General features: G+C 40.9%; 1 non-coding gene across 1 annotated transcript; it reads right to left on the bottom strand.

Annotated features, from left to right (window-relative positions):
- Positions 1-9,880: 9,880 nt before the first annotated feature.
- Positions 9,881-9,987, bottom strand: LOC112605524. The gene has a single exon (XR_003115502.1). It is a non-coding gene; the product is annotated as a U6 spliceosomal RNA (small nuclear RNA).
- Between the last annotated feature and the right edge of the window lie 9,884 nt (positions 9,988-19,871).

Below are 19,871 nucleotides of genomic sequence, written 5' to 3'. Positions count from 1 at the left end.
GGACTATTCAACGATCGCTCCTCCTTGGCTTACCAGGCCTCATGCAAATCTGCTGACCCAAATGACCAATGAACTGCCTCTGAAGGAACCAAAGCGACGGGAGCTGTGGAGCTGAGGACCTCTCTCGAATCCCTCCAGGCTGAGAAATTAGTGGCCCACTTTTTCTGATGGTAAAATAATAAGTACTTAGTATGATTAATATTATTAATAAAATTATTAAAGAATGTAAAGCTTGATGAAATCTCTTTGGGTGATAGGAAAATGAATTGCTATAGGATCTTGGGTTTTTGTACTGAAAAAGGAGAATTTTTTTTTTTTTTTTTTTTTGAGATGGAGTCTTGCTCTATTTTCCAGGCTGGAGTGCAGTGGTGCAGTCTCAGCTCACTGCAACCTCTGCCTCCTGGGTTTTAAGCAATTTTCTCTGCCTCAGCCTCCCAAGTAGCTGGGATTACAGGTGCTCACCACCATGCCTGGCTAATTTTTGTATTTTTAGTAGAGACAGGGTTTTGCCATGTTGGCCAGGCTGGTCTTGAACTCCTGACCTCAGGTAATCCACCCGCCTCAGCTTCCCAAAGTGTTGGGATTATGGGCGTAAGCCACTGTGCCAGAGAAAAATTTTTTAATGGTGTTTTTAAACTGTTCTACGCTACAGGATGGACAGTCTGCTTTCTGTAGACCTCCTGATTATGTTATCCTTGATCTTATTATATACATTAGACTCTGGTTGGGGGAAAAAATACACATACACACACCCCCCCGCAAACAGATTCCATTATTCTCAGTTAAAAAAAAAAAAAACTCATTAAATTTGTAGGTAGTACCTTAGTGATAGTGCTGATAGGAGGTGAACTAAGTTCAAGAATGTCTGTTGCATCCATTACTTGTGCTTTTTTAAAAAAACAGTGATTTTACACTTATACGGGGCCATTTTGACCTGGCTACATCAAAATGTCTGCTTAAAAATGTCCTGCTTCAAACTTATGTTGTATTTGGTCTTGCAAACACATCCTATCCTGACCACCTCACTCCTCTCTCCTTAAAACTATACCCTAAAAAACACAGGAGCATTTGCGCGTGGCACAGGTCAGGAAGAATCCACAACCATGACAATATGCTTTTTACACATAGTAGGAGCAGAGGTAAAGCCTATGCAAATTATTTTTCTTCATCAAATCTTTTAGATGTAATTAAAAAATTCTAGACTTTCAACTATCTGTAGGTGATTGGTAATAACCATTTTGCTGGCTGCACAGTGTGAAAATACTATAGCATATAATGAGAAGTAGGGGACAATTCTATCTTTTGTGGTCAAGGCCCTCACATGTCAGACATGTTGTGGTTTTCTTCTGCAAAAGAAGCGGGAGGTGGAATAGGGAAGTAAAGAGAAAAGGGAAATGACCGAAGAGATTCAGTCATTCATTAAAGAAATACTCATTGAGCCCTACTGTATTCCAGCAATATTACAGGCACTGTTAATAGAAGCAAAACAAAGATCTCTACATTTGGAATTCTAACTGGAATAAGGTTCTACTGGACATGAGTATGGGAACTGTTGGCGCATAGTGATGTGTAATGTTCTCATTTGAGTCTACAGTATACTTCTTATAGCTATCTTGGAACATACCATCGATATTAAATGCAAATATTCACCTGTGAGAATTCTTACAGCAATTGTAGTGGTGCTGTTCTTGATGCCATTGGTGAGCCAACATTTACCATATACAGGAAGGTATGTAGAAACCCAAAACTGAAATTAGAGGTGGGAAATATGGCTGGAAAATGTTATGGAAATGCCATATATATATATTTTTTCAATTTTGTGAACATTTGTTAATTTCTAAAGTTAAGTTCTCTCCCCTTTTAAAATATGTCCCTTCTTTCCCCCCCCCAACTTTTATTCCAGTTTTAGGGGGTACATGTGCAGGTTTTATACATGGGTAAACTGCGTGTCACAGGGGTTTGGTGTACAGATTATTTTCTCACCCAAGTAATAAGCATAGTACTCAACAGGTAGTTTTTTGATCTTCACCCTCCTCCCACTCTTCACCCTCGAGTAGGCTCCAGTGTCTGTTGTTCCTTTATTTGAGTTCATGTATACTTTTTTTTGTTTGTTTGTTTTTGAGACGGAGTCTCGCTCTGTCGCCCAGGCTGGAGTGCAGTGGCCGGATCTCAGTTCACTGTAAGCTCCGCCTCCCGGGTTCATGCCATTCTCCTGCCTCAGCCTCCGGAGTAGCTGGGACTACAGGCACCCGCCACCTCGCCCGGCTAGTTTTTTGTATTTTTTAGTAGAGACGGGATTTCACCGTGTTAGCCAGGCTGGTCTCGATCTCCTGACCTTGTGATCCGCCCGTCTCGGCCTCCCGAAGTGCTGGGATTACAGGCTTGAGCCACCGTGCCCGGCCAAGTCCATGTATACTTAATGTTTAACTCCCACTTATAAGTGAAAACATTCAGTATTTGGTTTTCTGTTCCTGAGTTAATTTGCTTAGGATAATGGTCTCCAGCTCCATCCATGTTGCTGTAAAAGAGATGATTTCATTCTTTTTACGGCTGCATAGTATTCCAGGGTGTGTATTACCACATTTTCTTTAATCAGTCCACCATTGATGGGCATCTAGGTTGAATTCCATGTCTTTATAACCTCATATTTTTGTGGAACTGTGGCTTCTTCCTGGTCTTTGTTACAGGAAAGACATTTAAGTGATGTCAGCTATAAAAAGGCTAAACTCTAGTCATCTGAAAGATAAAACACCAGAATCTCTACCTTTAGTTTCATCAACATTTTCCAGGTCTTTCTTCTATGTCACCACCTAAAAATCATTTATGATCTTATGAAAGTATATATTCCAGAGAACTACAATTTGTTTTGAAGACTGTGATAGACGCTGCTAGTTACCTGCTTAGTGACCATTTCCCTCTTCTTTCTTGTTGAGATAATCCTAATTTTATTAGGGCAGCAATGGCATTTCTGGGTATAGATATGAACTTTCCCAGCCAAATCGGGGGCCACATGACATGCTTCTGACCAATAAGATGATACAATAAAGACAGATATAGTTGGTACTATCTTTACCTCCTTTTTTCCATCTGTGGCCTTGAACAATATATATGTGATTCCTAAAACTGCAACAGCTATCTTGGACCCTGAAGAAAAGAGTGGAAAATTACAGAGGTGCCATTTCTGCCATGATTGAGATATTGAACGAATGCCTGCAGCTGTCACCTCCAACTTCTTGTTATGTCACAAAAATAAACGGCTGTTTGTTTAAGCCATTGAAGTCTGGTTTTCTATTACTTGTAGTTGAATGTTATCCTTGGCGATATGAGACTGTAGCCATAGCAGCACTAACTCTGTTGATCAAACAGCTTCACAAACAGTGATTGTAACTTGACTTTACTCTTTTCAGGGTCAAGAACTCTCTGGTTTCTAACATCTGAATTCCATTTTTCTCTGTTTGTTTTGGTATTTGTCTTTCATGTTGCAGACTTTTTTGAAATGTCTGGGATCCTTGGCTGGCTATTATTTTTAAGAGTGCCTCCTAAAAAGTCTCTTTGGAAACTCTGGGTGCATTGGCAACGTGTGTTGCCTAAAGGGCTTTTCTGTAGGATGATTATATGGTGAACCAGCTTTATTATTGCAGAACCCTGTAATGTCAGAGCCTGAAGGCCTTTTTTCTGGGACTATCCAGTTTCTCCAGAGGATTGATTAGGTTTGGTGGTGGGGGGGCATGGGGTGGGGGTAGGTACATGCTTGGTTGCTGGCATTTTGGGAGCAGGAAAGGGATATGCCTGACATGTTCACAGTTCAGTACATAGTCTCTTACATGAAACTCCAGTCTTTTCAGCTCTGTAACTCATTTTGTTCTGCATGTGGCTTAATCTTCAAGTTCAGAGACTGTTGGGTTAATCAGAGTATGAACCTCCGTTCTCTTTCTGGGTAGTGAGCAGACAGGGGTCTGGCTGCTGGAGAGTTGTTCAGGAGACTGGAAGTCCAACCACATGTAGCCCTCCAATCTTACTAATTTTGGAGTCACAGCTTCACTTCTACCTTCTGTGGTTCTTGCTGCCTGCAAGCACTGAGACTGTTTATAGCTCATTACTCATTGAAGTTCCCCTCCAAGATGCTTAGATTTCCACTTCCTCTGTCCTATTAAGTAAGTTTTACTTCTCCATTCACTTTCTATCTTCCCAAATTTTTTTAAAATTTCTCTTTTTTTTTTTTTTTTTTTGAGACGGAGTCTTGCTCTGTCGCCCAGGCTAGAGTGCAGTGGCCCGATCTCAGCTCACTGCAAGCTCCGCCTCCTGGGTTTACGCCATTCTTCTGCCTCAGCCTCCCGAGTAGCTGGGACTACAGGCGCCCGCCACCTCGCCCGGCTAGTTTTTTTTTTTTTTTTTGTATTTTTTTTAGTAGAGATGGGGTTTCACCGTGTTAGCTAGGATGGTCTCGATCTCCTGACCTCGTGATCCGCCTGTCTCGGCCTCCCAAAGTGCTGGGATTACAGGCTTGAGCCACCGTGCTCGGCCTTGTGAACATTCTTTGTTCTTGTTTCCTTTTCCAACTTGTTGCTGGGGGCTAAAACCTCTTTTCTGTGTATTCCTTTACTATTGTGTCACTGGTGTTTGGGAGGAGGCACAGAAGTGTCGTCAGTCTACCATGCTTTCCTTCCTTTTTCTAGTTAACTTTATTTTGAATCCCAGAATGTATGGTAATGAGCATTTGTCCTAGTCTGTTTTATGTTGCTATAATGGAATATCACAGACTAGGTAATTTATAAAGAAAGTGAATTGATTTCTTACAGTTCTGAAGGCTGAGAAGTCCAATGTTGAGGGGTCTGCATCTTGGGAGGGCCTTCTTGCTGTGTCATCACCATGGAGAAAGGCAAGAGAGCACACAGGACAGACAGGACAGGGGCCAAACTTATCTATTTGTTAGGAGCCCACTCCTAAGATAACATTATTTTCAGGGCCTAATCATACCTTAAAGACTCCACCTCTTAATACTGTTACAATGGCAATTAAATTTCCAACACATGAATATTGGGAGACAGATTCAAACCATAGTAGCATCCCAATAGTTGGCTGTAGGAATGAAAACCCTGAGAAGAACTGAATAGTTTAGCAGATTGTGGCAGGAGCTCAAATCACTTATTGGTGAAAGAAATCCTACCCAAACAGGTAGGATTCCAAAAGAGGAATTCCAAAAGAGGAATTTATTGGTTCACTAAAGTGGGTGGCTCAAGTTGAATGGACAATTTTGATCTAAAGGAGAAATTCAGAGAGTGAATCTATTATGTAGGAGGAAGAAAAGCTCCTTAGGTTAGTTAGTAGAAGTAAAATGAGTTAAATCAGTAAATTCAGGGCAAAGTGAATCTGTCAGCCAGAAGTTTTAGAAGGGGAGAGAAAGCAAGGACGCAAATTGGCAGAAATTGCAGAATGTTTATGTGAAAACAAATGCAAAGGGAGCCAGGAATCCATGGGAATTTCACCTGGTATGATTGTGGTTGCTGCTTTGCTCCCCTTCCAGTTCTGACAATAGAACACCCTCTTTATGATAATGACAAAGACCACATTGAATAAAGTAAACAATTAGGGGCAAAACTATAGGTGGTCTAGCTAACTGAACCTTGGGGGACTATCTGGAGTGGAGCTTTGAAAGTGATTTGTACCACTGATAAAAGTATAATATTGGCTGGGTGCACCATGCCTCATGCCTATAATCCCAGCACTTTGGAAGGCTGAGGTGGGCGGATTGCATGAGCTCAGGAGTTTGAGACCAGCCTGGGCAACATGACGAAACCCTGTCTCTACAAAAAAACACAAAAAAATTAGCCAGGCAAGGTGGTGTGCACCTGTAGTTCCAGCTATTTGGCGGGCTGAGGTGGGAGGATCACTTGCGCCCAGGAGGTGGAGGCTGCAGTGAGCCGAGATCGTGCCCCATCTCAAAATAAAGTAAAATAAAATAATATAAAATAATATCAGAAGGAAAATAGTGTATGTTACATAAAAAGGTTTAGTTAGACTCTGCAGGCTTGGGAGTGATTGTAGGTAGTTCCAACTGTTGTCTCTTGCCCTGACTTTGGTCAAAGTTAACAAAGACAGTGAATCGTGTGCTTGTGTATTCTTGTTGTCCCACCACTTGTTTTGTTGGCACCATTGCTTAGAAGAAACCCCAGGAACCCAGAACTGGGAAATGCTGGGAATCTCTACTCCTGATGACCTTGGGAAACTGGATTGGAGCAATGAAGCCTACTGTACCTGAATGGGTGGTATGAGAAAAAAAAGAGTCAATGTGGAACCAGCTTCAGACATAACTGGGATCCAGGGGCTCAAAGGATGTCTTTAGGGCTGTTTTTCTATCTCTTAGCTCTGCTTACCTCTTGCAGCTTCATTCTGACCTCCAATCCCAGTCTCCTATGTTCTTAGCTTAGTAAATCTGGTAAAAAGAGCCAGTCTTTCCCAGTAGCTCTGACAAAAAGCTCCTAGGGTTGATTCTGATATGTTTTACTTGGTCACATGTATCTCTCTGGAATAACCAAGCAGACTAGGGAAATGGGGAACTCTGGTTGGCTTGGTCGGGTCACTTGCCCACTCTTGTGATGATGGCTGTGTAGCCCCGAGTGAGAGTTCAGTTCCACTTGAGACACATGGATCGGGTTCCTTACAGGAAATGAGAGTTCTATCATAAGGAGGAAACTGGCTATTAAAAATGAGAGCTGTCTGTTACAGGTTCTCTTACCACTGATGGATTAGAATCTTGCCCTTGTGTGCCGGCTAGCATAGCCCCTAACACAGATCACCTCATTCAATATAAAACATTCTAAACTTTCAGAATGGACACAGAACTGATTTGTTCTATGTCGCTTTAAGTGAACTTTAATTCGGAGTCATGATCATAGTACCTGCAGAAGTGATGCTATTATACTGTTACTTCTTAGGCTTCATAATATGAACTTGACAATCTGGTAACTGTGACCATGGCAGTGGCTAATGGTGGAGGAATACTTTTAGAGTTGGAGATGTGTCTCTATTGGCTTGCAGTGCCTAGCCTACTGTGAGCTAGCCTTCATCTCACTGTCCTTCATTATCAAAAGTTTTTGATCCACTTATTGGAATTTTTGTTCACTGAAAAAGAATTTAATGACGACTCCTTATGTAAATTATACTTTAAAATGGCTACCTATGAGAAAATAGAATTTGCTTCATATCTTATTTACAGTGAACTTTTATGAAATACTTATTTTTAAAGTGAGGGACACCTATGAAATGTAAAATCAGGAATTGGTGGGGTATTTTTTTTTGTAAATCAGATGTAGTCGGAATGTTCCCGTACCTAGTCAACCCATGGAAACCAAAAAAATTCATAATAACACTAAATGCCTAGCTGAAAGGTTTCAATAACTTCCCCTCATAAAATCTGCACCAGTTAATTTGGGAGTTGTGAGCGAGCTTCCTGTATGTCCTTAGGGACAAGTCTGCTTATGTTCCTGTGAAGATCCAGTCTCCTGACAGAAGTCCCTTGTACCAAATCTGTTGGATGGAGGTGCTGGCCCTGCTGATGGGGCCCTTCCTGTAATTTCTGATTTTCTGTTGCCCTGTCCTACACAGCACTTACTGGACTGCTTTGCTCCCACTGTGTAGAAATGAAGGCAATGCCCCCAGCCCACTCGTCCTTTATTACCTGGGTCTCAAACAGTGCTGTACATGCTGAATCTGACAATATGGCATGAGAAAGTTCCTTCATCTTCTAACACTGATCTTCATAAAGACCTAATTGGGTCCACGGGACCAAATGGGTTGGGGTAGAGTAAATGTGGAGGAGTGAGAGGCCATGTTTTTCTCTCCAGTCTCTTGAGATTCTTGCTCGTAGCCTTTTACCTTTTCTTTTCTTCCTCAGCCTCCAAATTCCCCAAGCCTCCAGGCATAGCTGTCTAAGTCAAGCATCAGATACCCCTGCGTTTATTTATGGAATCACACATATGCCTCAGAACAGGAGGGGGTGATTGTCAACCATCTACACCTGCCTCTCTGGCAAGGTTTAGGCATTGGGTTACCCACTTCTCAGATATATTGCTTTGTAGAATAATATCATTGAGACTTTCTAAAACAGTTTAAAATCACCTGTTCTACTGGAGCAAGGAAGAGAATGGCTATTTGAATATTGACAATTTTATTCTTTCTCAACCCTACAGTGTTAGAGTAGCCTACACTCTTTGTTCTATATTACCTACTTATATTACTCAGCACATGTTCACAACTGAAGTTCTATTTCTTGGGCTCAAATTCACTAAATGAGAGAATGAACACTGTAGAACATTCTGCGAATGTTAGATGCTATAATCCTTAATACATTTAAAAAAATAAAATTGAGAATTGTCAAAATATTTTAAGTGACTTTCCCATTGACGCCAAACATACATTAAGTTCTTACTCAAATCCAGTGTTGGGTAGCAGTGATGGAATCATTCTGAATTCATTTTTTTCTTATACATAATTTCCTTAGAAATTCTTTCTGAATTTGAGCAAGCTCCAAGAAGCATTCTGTGGAATAAGAATTATGCTTAGTACTAATGAGTCATTCTGTCCTTCTCCATCTGAATCACATATCAGTTCTGGCCTTATGGGTTTTTAAAAAATGATTTTGCAATCCACTAAATAAAGTTTCCTTTGATGTCATTATAATGGGAGATTAAAATTATCTCTAATAATGAAACTGTATAATAACTTTTAAAGATTAAAACTCCTTAGAAGAGTTTGTGACTCATAACAGTATTCAATTTTAACCTTTAGTATTTTTATTGCAAAAGTATTAAAGAGGATGTTTAAAAACTTCAGTAACTTCATAATCCTATTAAAAATGCCTTTTAAATTTTTCCAAATTTCCTCCCAGCTTTGTCCACATATGCATACATTTTTACATAGCTGTGATCATAGAGTATAACACAAGGTTCTCAACTCAGGGTGATTTTGCCACCTTGGGGGGAGTTGGGAATGTCTGGAGGCATTTTTGATTGTCACTACTGAGGATGGGTGGCGCTAGTGGCATCCAGCGGGTAGGGGCCAAGAATGCTGCTAAACATTCTACAATGTACAGTTCCCTCTCAGCAAAGAATTATCTGGACCAAAACATCAATGGTGCCAAGGTTGGGAAGCCCTGGTACACACAGTCAGACTTTTAAAAATTAGACTTTTCAGGCCAGGCATGGTGGCTCACGCCTGTAATCCCAGCACTATGGGAGGCCGAGATGGGTGGATCATTTGAGGTCGGGAGTTCGAGACCAGCCTGACCAACATAGTAAAACCCTGTCTCTACTTTAAAAAAAGCAAAATTAGCTGAGCGTGGTGGTGCATGCCTGTATCCCAGCTACTTGGGAGGCTGAGGCAGGAGAATCACTTGAACCCAGGAGGTGGAGGGTGCAGTGAGCCAAGATCGTGGTGCCACTGCACTCCAGCCTGGGCAACAAGAGCAAAACTCCATCTCAAAAAAAAAAAAAAGAAAAATTAGACTTTTCAAAACTTTACATTAAATAATAAATTGTTTTTTTATTGTCACAAGAGTCTTATAATTACCGCTCAGTATATCTAGTTGACAATCATGATTTATCTAATGATTTCTTGACTCTTAGATGTCATAGATAATATTGTGAACGTCTCTACACATATGACTTCTTTTTTTTTATTATTATACTTTAAGTTCTAGGGTACATGTGCACAACGTGCAGGTTTGTTACATATGGATACATGTGCCATGTTGGTGTGCTGCACCCATTAACTCGTCATTTACATTAGGTATATCTCCTAATGCTATCCCTCTCTGCTCCCCACTCCCCACAATAGGCCCTGGTGTGTGATGTTCCCCTTCCTGTGTCCAGGTGATCTCATTAAAAATACGGAACGCTTCACGAATTTGCGTGTCATCCTTGCGCAGGGGCCATACTAATCTTCTCTGTATCGTTCCACTTTTAGTATATGTGCTGCCGAAGCGAGCGCCACATATGACTTCTATATTGGTTTGGACTAAGCTTCAATTCTCCTGAGTAAAATTACTTTGACAAAGGATATTATCATTTTTATGGCTCTTATAGTTGGTATGGGGATCTTGCTAACTTTGGTAAAATGCATTTGTTATTAATAGTTTATCAGAGAGAGTTAAAGTCTGCCTTTGACTATAGCTTCTAATGCTATTGTTTCGTAAGTGGGAAGAATGGCACTGGGGGAGGATTCTAGCTCGTGGTTTTAGCTTTTGAGTAATGACATCATTTCATGTTACAGGGAGGATATCTCTTTACCCTCATTTGTGTTATCCACTGTGTTTGAAATCTCACATAAGTCTGTGGAGGAAAAAAGATATAACCATCTGCCTTAGCCGTCTTTAAGATATGAGTACTTGGAATGGACACAGAGGGGGTTGGGACTGTGTCTTATTTATTCTTTTATTAGGGCCTACAACAGGGTCAGGTTGAAATGTTTATCATAAATGTTTGTTGAACGTAGGAGTAGTAACACATGAAGTGACTAACTGAATGTAACTGTCTTTACTGGGGCAGATGACAGCAGAGGAAGCCGTGTGTTCCCATACAATTATTATGTTTTGTGGCAATGTTGTAGGACCCACAGGGTTGTATGCCTGATCCACAGTAACAGACCAGTTACACTGAGACAGCAAGGTTTGCAGCAGAGGGTGCCGAGTGAGGAGATGGGAGGAGAACTTCGAATCCTTTCTTCCCAGGAGTTCTGGGCTGGGGCTTTTAAGATGATCATGGAGGCTGAGGGGCTGGAAGACTGGAGTTTTTGATTGGTCAGTGTAAGGGGAATAAAATAATCAGGATGTAAAAACTGCATTCCTTGGTGAGTGAGATCCTGGGGGTTCCTTCAGACCAGCTGATGTCAGTAATGTTGTTGATATGTGGGACCAGAAAGAATATCTCAAACATAAAGCTAAACATTTTATAATGTTCCAGTTGTTATCTATTGAGGAGTTAAGGGGAACTAAAATCTTGTAACAGGTTCTATGTGATTCTGAGGCAACAGGCACCAAGCAACCATGAGGAAGCAGACAGAGAGCAGCTGGCCTCATGATTAACGCTGAATGCCCTGTGAGCTTGGTTTATTTTCGTTTCTACCCCTCCCTCCTTCCCTGACTAATTTTATAAAGTTTATGGGGATGGTTTCAGGAACACATGAATGTCGTCGTGTTTTGACTGGTTCTTCTAGTCATCATTATACTTAGTGATTTAAAGACTGTTGCTTTTGCTACCAGACTCTGCTAGAAATATTTGCTAACATTGGTGGTGGAAGCCAAGATATCAAAAGTCTGGGCCAGGCATGGTGGCTTATGCCTGTAATCCCAGCACTTTGGGAGGCCGAGGTGGATGGATCACCTGAGGTCAGGAGTTCAAGACCAGACTGGCCAACATAGTGAAACCCTGCCTCTACTAAAATACAAAAATTAGCCATGCATGGTGTTAGGCACCTGTAATCCCAGCTACTCAGGAGGCTGAGGCAAGAGAATCACTTGAATCTGGGAGGTGGAGGTTGCAGTGAGCCAAGATAGTGCCACTGCACTCCAGCCTAGGTGAGAGAGCGAGACTCTGTCTCAAAAAACAAAACAAAACAAAAAAAGTCTGGGGACAAATACATGGCTCTTTTTCTCAGCCAGGATGAAAAAAACATTCTCTACGAATATAACATTGTTTTTTGTTTAATTTGTATTTTTAGAAGAGACGGGGTTTCACCGTGTTAGCCAGGATGGTCTTGATCGCCTGACCTCCACTGGCCTCAGCCTCCCAAAGTGCTGGGATTACAGGCATGAGCCACCGAGCCCGGCCCTGTTTTTTGTTTAACAGCGATACAAAGACATTAACAAATTAAGGAACTGATGGATTTTTAAAAACCAGAGAATAGGCCGGGCGCGGTGGTTCACGCCTGTAATCCCAGCACTTTGGGAGGCTGAGGCAAGTGGATCACCTTAGGTCGGGAGTTCAAGACCAGCCTGACCAACATAGCAAAATCCTGTCTCTACTAAAAATACAAAAAATTAGCTGGGCATGTCAGCAGGCGCCTGTAATCCCAGCTACTTGGGAGGCTAAGGCGGGAGAATTGCTTGAACCCTGGAGGTGGAGGTTGCAGTGAGCTGAGATCGCACCATTGCACTCCAGCCTGGGTAACAGCAAGACTCTGTTTCAAAAAAACTAACAAACAAAAAACAGAGAGTAAGTGTATGTAGCACAAAACTTGGGGGGAAAAAAAAGAGAATAAATGTATGTAGCACAAAACTTGAAAAGTGTAAAAGAATACAGTCTAGAGAAAACAAAGCTGTAGTTTCCAGCAATCCATCTAGTTCCCCCATCTGCAGACTTACCAGAGATATGTTAGGTATTGGCTAAAGATGGCCATATCAGCAAATCCCAAAATAAGGTACACAAGCATAAGAGAAGTTTGTCTTTCTCAGATAACAGTCTGGAAATGTGAGGTCCAGGCTGGGGTGGCTCTTCTCAGTAAAAATCCTCCAGGTACCCTGTGCCTTCCATCTTGCTTCTCTGCCATCCCTTATATGTTGTGCATGTTGGAAACTAACTCAGTGCCACCTCTGTACTCCTGCACGTGGGAAGGAGAAAGAGAGGATGTGGAGGGCACACAACATTTTTGAAGCAAGTGATGCAGAAGATGTACCTATCATTTTTGTTCCTATTCCATTAGCAAGAACTTTGTCACATGACCACACCTAGATGCAAGGAAGGCTGGGAGATGTAGCCTCTGTGCGGTCAAATGCCCAGCTGAAAACTCTATTACTGCAGAAGAAGGCTGGTGGGGTAGGGGGTTGGGGCATGAGGGAACTGATTTTGTAGTTGTGGGTGTCTAAGAAAGAGAAACAATTCTTTCACAATGTGTCAAGGATGTCACTGGGATTATGAATCATTGAATCTGCCCCAGTATTGAACTGTGATGCCTGGCATGTCACAGCTGCCTCCAAAGAGATCTCTCCCAAATGCCAGGAAGTAAATAAATAGCAATAGATAGAGGCCTGATGCTCCAATCCGTTTAATTTCTAGATCATTTGTCTATTTGACCCATTGTTCTCTTTTTTATATTTGAATCTCAAAGATTAGGGTCTGATAATCTGGAGGTCCCTAGGCAATCATCCTTCTCCACTACAAGACTGGGCAGAGGTAATGTTTTAAAGTTGTGAAGTAGATGACTTTTTTTTTTTTTTTTTTTTTTTTTTTTGTGATTTCAGCTTTCTTCACTCATTTTTCTTCTTCTGGCGTCTTCCTTCCCCGGGAAGGGCATCGCACCACACAGGGCCCTTGTGGTGCCCCAGCCATTCAGAATGCCACACCACAGTGCACATAGGATCCCTCAACAGATAAGGCTGTGGCTACAGAATTCTCTCTCTTCTTTTCTCACCCAATAATTATTTCCCTCTAGTGCCCCACCACTAGCTGGATGATGGGGTGGAAATGCTGCTGCTTGTGAAAATAACTCAATCTGACTAGGTAGAAATATTTTGCCTTCCCTAGTTTAAAAGGACTTGAGTTTTGTCTTACTGTCTACAGGACCAAAAACAAAAATTATAGGCTCATTGGTGGTTCATGCCTGTAATCCCAGCACTTTGGGAGGCTGAGGCCGGCGGATTGCCTGAGGCAACCAGGAGGCTGAGGCAGGAGAATTGCTTGAACCTGGGAGACAGAGGTTGCAGTGAGCCGAGATCAGGCCACTGCACTCCAGCCTGGGTGACAGAGCGAGACTCTGTCTCAAAGAAACAAAAACAAAAAACACCAAAAATTACATCTAAGTTGCAGATATACACATTAGTATTCATGCAGAAGCATTTCCAAGAATCATGTTTTGTACATTTCACTTATTTTTCTGTAAAAAACATTGCACTATGGAAACAATTAAGCAGATTAGCTTTCTCTCTTCTCCCTTCCTGTGGTCATTTTGGTGCCAGTTGCAGAATAGCTGAAGCCATCTTAGAGACTTTGCTTTCAGACTGAGATAAAATGGTGTATTAGTACTTTCTTCTTTGCACTGAAATCTTTTTTTTTTTTTTGTAGTAAAAAAGAAAAAAACAAAAACACAGGCTTGAGCCACCGTGCCTGGCCTGCACTGAAATCTTATAATAAATCCTTATAACAAGAGTTGATTTGGTAATATGTTAGTTGATTATTGCTATCTTTAGTTCTCTTAATTTGTTGCAAGAATCTTTTTTTTTTTCAATTTTTGCTACTAACAAAAGATTCTAAAAAGAGCACACATGTTGGCCAATTGGCCAAGACTCCTACAGAGACTAGTAAGTCAAATATTGCATCTCTAGACTCTCTTGCACCTATTATTACTTAAGTTTCAACAATCAGAGCCTCTGTAAGATCTGGAAGGCTGTTTCTGCTGCTAGGTTTGGCTTTGGATGCATTATTTTTTCTTCTGTAACAATGGTTCTGGAGGTTCCAGGGTTCACTTATTAGTTTCCTGAATATCAGGAAACATGGGGCGGTGCATCTACTTTGCCAGTGCAGATTATAGTTGGTATGGTGTGATTCTGGAGCTGGCCATGGAAGTGGCAGCTTCCTGATTGTGATGGCTTCCAGAGTGTGGTATGGTGGCGTAGTGCTGGAGCAGTCAGCTTCACAATGAACAACAGCACAGCTCTTCTGGTTCCCCAGTTCTGAGTTATGGTTTTGTGAGTCACTCCTTTAGTAGTTTCAATTCTTTAAGTGCTTTAATACTTCTAGCTTAAACTAACCAGACTGGCTTCTGTTCTTTGCAACTGAACTTTGACTGATAATAGTCTGCTCTATTTGTTTTCAGGATCACTCATGTATTCATTGATCTTTTAGCAAATATTGATTGAGGGCCTTCTTATAAATAGTTGGTGAGATAAATTTTTCTTCAGAGGTATAAAACAATAGTTTTAGTTTACACAAATTATAGGTTGCTTAAAAATTATATTTCTAGGGCCAGGCATGGTGGCTTACTTCTGTAATCTGAGCACTTTGGGAGGCAGAGGTGGGAAGATCACTTGAGATCAGGAGTTCAAGACCAGCCTGGCCACCATAGTGAAACTCTGTCTCTACTAAAAATACAAATATTAGCTGGGTGTGGTGGAGGGTGCCTGTGGTCCCAGCTACTCAGTAGGCTGAGGCATGAAAATCACTTGAACCCAGGAGGTGGAGTTTGCAGTGAGCCAAGATTGTGCCACTGCACTGGAGCCTGGGCAATGGAGCAAGACTCAGTCTTTAAAAAAAAAAAAAAAAAGTTATATTTCTAGGAAAGTGTTTCCATCTAAATAAGGCAGAAAAATTAAAAGTTCCAATTCCAATGTACTTACCATAGATAGTTCATATGTCCTTATTGGTATAGTGAAAAGAAGATGGGAATTTAGAGACAAAAGATTAGTCTTTTTGAACTTCACCTGCCAAATGGAGACAGTAAGGACCTTCCCTGTTAGCTTATACAGTTTCTGTGAGAATCAAATTAAGCAATGTATGTGATACTGCTTTGTACATAGTAAAGTGCTATACAGTGCTGGTTATTTATTTGTAGTTAGTAATAATAGTAACTTTATTCTATAAAGTTTTTTACATTAGATGGTTATAATAGCACATTCACATAAAACTATTTTTTGTCTAATTCCTCAATTAAGGGCAAATTCTTATTTTTTAAAGTTTTATTTTAATTTTAAGCTCTGGGATACATGTGCAGGATGTGCAGGTTTGTTACGTCGGCAAACATGTGGCATGGTGGTTTGCTGCACCCATCAACCCATCACCTAGGCATTAAGCACCGCATACATTAGCTATTTATCCTGATGCTCTCCCTTCTCCTGCCCAAATTCTGAGTTTTATATAATGATGTGCTTACAGGTAAATCAGAGAGTAATTACTCACTTTGTAAAGGAATTTCACTTTTGAAAATATTCACATTAGGAAAGTTTTTGTTAAAATGCATCTCTCACATTTATTACAATTGACTGATTTATAAATGTAAATGATATGCATTTTGGTACATCAAGTGCACAAAATGAACCATATCTATGCAGTTATTTGAAAAATGGAATTATATTTTAAAAATGATTTCATTTCAAATATGGGTGAGGAGCAGATCATATTATAGATCAGTCTTTTGAGACATCTTCATAGACATAATTTGCAAAGCTGACATGCTTTGTTTCATATGCTTCTTTTTCTTGTGGCAGAGAAAGAGAAGCTTAGTTTAGATCAACAAACATCTAGCCAGGCAATGTTCTAGGTGCTGAAGACACAAAGATGAATGAGATCAGTCCAGTCCAATCCTGTGCAATAAGGTAGTCATTTTTATGTGGCCATTGATCACTTAAAGTGTGGCTAGCATGACTGAGACATTGAATTTTACATTTTATTTAATTTTAATTTATTTAAATTTAAATAGCCACATGTGACCAGTGTCTACTATATTAGACAACACACGTCTAGGCCAAACCTAGTAGCTGACTTGTGGTTACCGAAGAAAAGATGCATAGGTAAAAAGACTTTTTTTCCTGTTTAAAATAAAGGTGACTGATACAGTTTGGGCTGTGTCCCCACCCAAATCTCAACTTGAATTGTGTCTCCCAGAATTCCTATGTGTTGTGGGAGGGACCCAGGGGGAGGTAATTGAATCATAGGGGCCAGTTTTCCCTATTGTCTTTCTCCCTCATTTTTTTTTTTTGAGATGGAGTCTCACTTTGTCACCCAGGCTGTAGTGCAATGGTGTGATGCTGGCTTACTGCAACCTCTTGCTCCCAGGTTCAAGCAATTCTCCTGCCTCAGCCTCCCGAGTAGCTGGGATTACAGGTGCGGGCCACCATGCCCAGCTAATTTTGTATTTTTAGTAGAGACGGGGTTTCACCATGTTAGCCAGGCTGGTCTTGAACTCCCAACCTCAAGTGATCTGTCTGCCTCGGCCTCCCAAAATGCTGGGATTACAGGCAGGAGGTACCACGCCTGGCCGCGTGCTATTCTTATGATGGTGAATAAGTCTCACGAGATCTGATGGGTTTATAAGGGGTTTCCATTTTTGCTTCTTCCTCATTTTCGTTTGCCACCACCAGGTAAGAAGTTCCTTTCACCTCCCACCATGATTCTGAGGCCTCACCAGCCACGTGGAACTGTAAGTCCAATTAAACCTCCTTTTCTTCTCAGTCTCGGGTAGGTCTTTATTAGCAGTGTGAAAATGGACTAATACAGTGACCTATTAATTTTCTGGATTTAGGGGTGAAGGTAAGGAAAGTACTGCAATAGTTTCAGAAAGTAAATGGCAACAAGGGAAACAATGATACAATTCTGTTTAAAATATGTCCTATTGATTCAAATGTTCCCTAACATATTCAGAATGCAAAGATATTACCCGCTTCAGAAAGCTGAAGGTAGGGAGGGTGAAAAAACTGAGGTCTAACAAACCTACTTCATGTGTTATCTTTAGCATCCATTGTCCTTTTTATAGTGGTCTCAGTATCAAAGATCAGGGAAGGATGAGCGAATTAGTAAACTTGCTTACAAGGGAAACTTCTTTGATGGGGTGAGATGGGCCATTCTGAAGATATTTTTAATTTGCTCAAATTAAAAGAGACAGAAAAGAAGAGTTAGGAGCTTAAAATTGAATTATTTTTCTTTAGGAGAATCAAAACAATAGAATATTCTGTGAAGTAATTGGGAATGATCAGTAGCACTTTTTTGTTGTTAAGTATGAGCAATTATTTGTTAATTTTATGCATATTTTCATATGCAAGGTGAATTTCATTTGGCAAATTCTATTCACTCTCAACTGTGGACAGAAATGCTATCATTTTGTTCTTTATTAAATTATAATGTATTAACATTATTTTTTAAATGTCTAAAGCAATATCAAGTCACACAAGTCAGAGGGAAAAGTGAAAATAATTTAAATATTATTTCTAAGACTAACGTCAAATGGCTGTAACCAATAACAAGAACCTGAATTGGCTGGGTGCGGTGGCTCACGCCTGTAATCCCAGCACTTTGGGAGGCCGAGGCAGGCAGATCACAAGGTCAGGAGATTGAGACGATCCTGGCTAACACCGTGAAACCCCGTCTCTTCTAAAAATACAAAAAATTAGCCGAGTTTGGTGGCGGGTGCCTGTAGTCCCAGCTACTCGGGAGGCTGAGACAGGAGAATGACGTGAACCTGGGAGGCAGAGCTTGCAGTGAGCTGAGTTTGCGCCACTGCACTCCAGCCTGGGCAACAGAGCAAGACTCCATCTCAAAAAAAACCCCTGAATTTTACCTTTCATTATCTGGTATATGAGTGAGCACTTCTAAGGTTAATCTTTTATTTTTGCAGATTTATCATAGTTTTTTTAAAAGAGGTCAAACACTGTGGCAGCTGGATTCACAGAGCAGCTGTGCATGACGGTTCCTGATAGAGTAGACCACTGTGGTTACACTTGACTACATCTTGAGCTAATAGTGCTTGAGGCATTTCCTGCAAAGAGCATCCTCCTGGAACTGCGGCTTCTTTTGACCATAACTAAGCAAATATAGGTTGAATTAAAGGGGTTAGTTTCAGCAACAGTGCCACAGTGCTCTTTCTCAGTGATCTCTGTCAAACAAGTGTCATCGTCAGAAATAGCGCACTCTGGATTTAACAAAACTTCATAGAAACTAACTGATTTGTCTCTGAATAGCTGGATTTCATGTTAAGTATGTTTGTCTTAATCACAACACACCTCTATGGCTCTAATCCTTTGGAAGTGTGACTCACAATAAGATGTGCATGAAGATTTTACTGGACTTTTACAGGAGTTGAAGCAGGAAACAAAAGTTTTGCATATTCAATGAAATGGCAGCAATATTGGAAATTGAGTTTGGGTATGAGAAACTAATTTGCATCTTTAGTTATTCAAATAATGCATCCATCAGAAAATGGCGACACTTTTCACATAATTTCTGGGGTTTTCTACAGAAATTAAGTTTAAGGCTAGGTGCAGTGGCTTATGCCTGTAATTCTATCACTTTGGGAGGCCAAGGTGGGTGGATTGCATGAGGCCAGGAGTTTACAACCAGTCTGGCCGACATGGTGAAACCCCATCTCTACTAAAAGTACAAACATTAGCCAGACGTGGTGGCACGCACCTGTAATCCCAGCTACTCGGGAGGCTGAGGCACAAGGATCAGGAGGCGGAGCTTGTAGTGAGCCTAGATTGTGCCACTGCACTCCAGCCTGGGTGACAGAGCAAGACCCTGTCTAAAAAAAAAAAAAAAAAAAAACACAAGAAAAAAGAATTTAAAAATTAACACAAAACAGTGCATTACATTTGTAATTTCCTGTGGAAGTAAATTGAATTTCCTTATACAGATGCAAATGATGAAAGCTATATTCAGCCTTTCCCAGGATTATAGCTACATAAACCCAGGTATAAATTAGTGAATGAAGCTGAGTTCAGTGGCTCATGCCTGTGATCCCAACGCTTTGGGAAGCTAAGGCAGGAGGATCTCTTGAGCCCAGGAGTTTGAGACCAGCCGTGAGACCCCCGTCTTTATAAAAAAAAAAAAAAATAGCTGGGTGCAGTGGTATGTGCCTGTGGTCCCAGCTACTTGGGAGGCTGGGGTGAGAGGATTGCTTGAGCCCAGGAGGTAGATGCTGCAGTTAGCTATGATTGTGCTACTGCACTCCACAGCCTGGGCAGCAGAGTGAGATCCTGTCTCAAATAAAGAAATAAATAAAAAGGAGAAATTAGTGAAAGAATTAGCATCATTATATAATAAGTGACTATAAATTAGATCTGTATGTCCATGGTAGTAAATAACACAATAATTAAATCATTGGTTTCCTGATGATGAGTACTGGCTCTGGAACCCGATTGCTGGGGTTCTGGTTCTAGCTTTTCAATTTATTAA

The sequence above is a fragment of the Theropithecus gelada genome, chromosome 13, assembly GCF_003255815.1.
Source record: "Theropithecus gelada isolate Dixy chromosome 13, Tgel_1.0, whole genome shotgun sequence".
Classification (NCBI taxonomy): Eukaryota; Metazoa; Chordata; class Mammalia; order Primates; family Cercopithecidae; genus Theropithecus; species Theropithecus gelada.
This window is presented reverse-complemented; position numbering and strand designations above follow the sequence as displayed.